At 33.5% G+C, this 3,981-nt stretch overlaps 2 long non-coding RNA genes across 2 annotated transcripts; both read left to right on the forward strand.

Annotated features, from left to right (window-relative positions):
- Positions 1 to 875: 875 nt before the first annotated feature.
- On the forward strand, positions 876 to 2,320 carry LOC106943479 (uncharacterized). Its single transcript, XR_001423926.1, has 3 exons — positions 876 to 1,014; positions 1,122 to 1,203; positions 2,214 to 2,320. It is a non-coding gene; the product is annotated as an uncharacterized LOC106943479 (long non-coding RNA).
- A 366-nt stretch (positions 2,321 to 2,686) lies between these two features.
- Positions 2,687 to 3,904, forward strand: LOC106943480 (uncharacterized). Its single transcript, XR_001423927.1, has 3 exons — positions 2,687 to 2,727; positions 3,664 to 3,688; positions 3,794 to 3,904. It is a non-coding gene; the product is annotated as an uncharacterized LOC106943480 (long non-coding RNA).
- The last annotated feature ends 77 nt before the right edge of the window (positions 3,905 to 3,981 follow it).

The following is a 3,981-nucleotide window of genomic DNA, read 5'->3' on the forward strand; positions in this document are numbered from 1 at the left end:
ACAAGATTCAGAACCACAAATTTCACTCTGTATTTTCTTGATTGCATGAAGAAAGGATTTTTGAATGATAAGAAGGCAGATATAAACTTTGAAGAAGAAAACAACATCCTGAACAACTTCATTCAAATATCTGTCCTATTTAAAGCATTTTATGTAATGTTCAGTATAAACCAGGACATCAAAAAATATTTTTGTAAATGGAGGAAACAATGCGCCACCCAAAATACCTTAGGCCTTGAGTTACCTTATACGTAATTATGTTTATTATCTGTTATGTGTATTGTCTTTCATCTTGGCATGGGGTAATTTTTCCATAGCTGATTGAAAAAAATGTTCATATTTTGGCTGCTATTTAAACACCATCTGATGATTTCTCAACATTGAATGTCACTAGATGGGGTGCTGAACGGAAATGTTCAGTTGGTGTTTCCGTTTTGCTTCGCTTCTCTGATTTGTTTTTCAAAACTCCAGCAGATGCAGACAAAAAAGAGGAAGTGAAAGCTTTGAATAACACAATCGGTTTACATCATTTGTATTGTTTACTCTCTTGTTTAAATAAGTGATGCATATTATATTATGAAACATTTAGTTACATGTGTATAATTATACGCCATCTATACTCTGCAAAGTGTTTCTTTGTCGAGAAAACATAACTTAAAGAGGTTATATTAGAGCACATTTTAAAGATGTTATGCAAATGATTAACTAGGAAAAAGGATCAGTAAAGCAAAACTTATCCTTATAAACTCTTAAAAACATTGACAGCTTAGTCATTTTATCTTTGTTGTAAAGAATAAACACTCAGCTACACTTCTGTATTATGAAGCCACTCCTCTAATGTTTTCCCTCCTTTGTTGTCAGAAATCTTCCACACCTTCCTTCTCTGTTTTCAGAAACAGTGAACGGCCTCTTTGCAGATAATCTGGTGAAATTCCACTTCAGATTTTAAATTGTTTTCAAAACTTACCTCCTTTTTGACCTAAAATCTTTTGTCTTCGTCAGTTTCAGTAACAGGTAGGACTTTTCCTTTTTAAGTTTTAAATTGGAGTTTTGTACAGATTATTCTAACTACATGAAAATATGTTAAGCTGCTGATTAAGACATCACGCTTTCTCTTGCAGTTTCTTGTTTACGTCATGGATGACTTTGTTTGCAAGATATTAAATGACTGGGGCCTAAGCGAGTGGATAGAAACATTTAGAGGTTAAGTATAGCATTTCTTTACTATAGTGTTTTAAGGAAATGCAACATCTTTATATTGCAAAAGAAATTCAATCTATGTCAATCCACTTAACCAGCTGTTATATAATTTTTTATGCATAAATGTGGCACTTAAAGCTGTAGTTATTACAACAAATACTTTACACCTCATTATACCCTGAAAGTAAAGCAAGATTCTGACATAAATGTGTTTATTAAGCAAGACAATACAATAATCATAGAAAAGTCAGCGTGCAACACACCAGACCTAAAACAGAAAGATTCAAGATGCCAAACGACTTCACATGAATTACATCAACAGTGTCAGGTCTCCTAGACATAAAAGCTTGTGGTTATGAATTGTAGATTATATGAAATAAAGAGGGACCATAAAAGGTAAAACAAAAAAGTTGTTTTAGGGATAATAATAGTTGTGGAATCAGTAATTTTGTAAAAATTAATGATGTCTTGATGTAGGATTTTCTGTTTCTATTCATTAAATGTACATAAAGTAGTGCACCTCCCACATTTTAGGAATAAAATGTTGCTATAGCAACAACAGGTTAATTTCTTCCTTTAAAAAAAAATGTGGATGCATCATTAGCATGTAAATGACTAAGTGTGAACATCATGGACCATACCAGAAGTATTGTTTACTGGCTGCAAATTATGACATTACAAACAATCTTAGTGTTAAGCACTGAATGTCGCTGTGTTATCAAAGATGTTACAACAATATCAATGGATTTTGCTGTTAAAAAATCAATTAAATTCAGCGCAAATTCAAATGTAACGTTTGGCCCTGACAAAATCATTGACACGTCCTTTTGGGCAAACAGAAACATCCAATTTCAAATAATATATTTCTTGAACTACTGATGTTGTAAAGACCAACTACGGCCTTTATTATTTTGAGTCTAAGACATTTGTAACCCTGCTCTTTATGAAACATCTTATTCAACTTAAAAATTTAATTTTTATCACTTGTTAACAAACCACTTTTTTCATTAAAGAACACGGCATTGACAAGAAAAATCTGTACTGCCTCGAGGATCAAGACATTGAAAAATTGTTTTCCAAAGTGGGACCAAGAGCACATTTCAGAAAGAAACTGAAACTGTTGAAGGTAATTTGCTGCACTACATGACATGCAGGCTTGTTTTAGTAACACCATTCACTTTCTATGAAAATATATTGAATTTCACCCAAACTTTTAGATTGTGCTTATAAGTAAATCTAAATACTTATAAGCACAATTAGTAGTCACAGCACTGACTATAATCTTATGGATTCTTGGACATTTGTAAATGACATCAATGTCCTTGTCTCCAGGAAGGATAAAACAGAAATGAGGACACATTGCCCTTACTTTACCAATAAGATAAACAGATTGCGCTAAATGTTATGTCATTAACACAAACATTTAGAATTGGATTGAAATTGTAACATTCATGTTTTATCTGTATATCACTACATTATTTCATTTAGATTGAACAGGAGCAGAAAAACACAACTGTTAAGGCTGAGGTAAGTGTGACCTTTTTGTCCTTTGCTAAATGTAATTTATCCATGTTAATGGACAACTGGCAACTTTGTACAGTGTTCTTAATCAAATATGTCATCCGTGGTCTTTGCACATCACACCAACTAAATAAAAGGAGAATGAATGAATGAATCATGAATTTCAACTATCCCTACACTGTTCCTTAATATTGCTCCACTGCAGCTGAGCCTAAACTACATGCTGTCAACGTCTCTCTTTTCAGAACCTGCATAACTTGTAAGTGAAAGGAAATCTCTTCAGTAGGCCAAAGAATGTATGAAAGTGAATTATTTTACAGTATTAGTGGATACAATAATAATAATAACAATAATAATAATAATAATAAAACTAGTGTGAGGCTTAAGTAAGAACAAACTAGATCCTTTCATTAGATAGGCATTGATTTCACCCTGTCTCCATCCAGGAACATGAAGGTTTAGAGTGCCACTGTAAACCGAGGCTGTTTGATAAAGTACTTGGTCACAACAAGCATTAGCAAACTTGATCCATTAGCAATAGACCAAGTTTGCACATCAATCACACATCAATCTGACGTCTTGCTGCTGGGCAAATATTCTTCTGTTCACAGGAAATGAAACCTTGTCACTCGTCTTATAGTTTAGTTTCCTTCTTTGTAAGTGCTTTGATCTAAGGGTTTTGGCAGTTGTGAAACTTTGAGGACGATATGCTGCATTGTTACCTGAGAACAAAAGACATTGTATGAGTTGTTAAGATCACTTCTGCCTTTTAACTAATTATGATCACTGAAGCCTTTTTAAAGCTTTAGTGATCTAGTTTTTAAAAGCATTACTAGAGATACTCTTCACCGTCTACTAAAGGGTGGTTTGTTTACTACAATGCAAGTCATTAAAAAGTGTTTGTCCCATTGAAGACAGTTAAATAAATGTGTTCATTCTCAGGCAGAGCCATCCACAAGTGATGGAGGTGAGAATTACAGTTTCTTACATGTTTCTTACATATGTAACTTGTTGCAAAAATAAATCCTAGTCTGAAATCCAATAAACAGATTTTCTCTTTTTTTGTCTGAAGATACAAAAAAAGGAAAGCGAAAGCTGGATCAGGGGGTGTTTCACAAAGGAGAACCAACAGCAAAACGGTTTCGCAGGAGTATGTCAGCGTCTTCGTCTTCGTCATCGTCAGGTAATGCATCTTAAAAATGGCAACAGGCAATTGAAAGAATAAAAGCCTGTCACAACCCAACTTACAAAACAGTAAAA

The sequence above is a fragment of the Poecilia latipinna genome, unplaced genomic scaffold (genome assembly GCF_001443285.1).
Source record: "Poecilia latipinna isolate Pla-1442-1.1 unplaced genomic scaffold, P_latipinna-1.0 Scaffold5354, whole genome shotgun sequence".
NCBI classification, from domain to species: domain Eukaryota; kingdom Metazoa; phylum Chordata; class Actinopteri; order Cyprinodontiformes; family Poeciliidae; genus Poecilia; species Poecilia latipinna.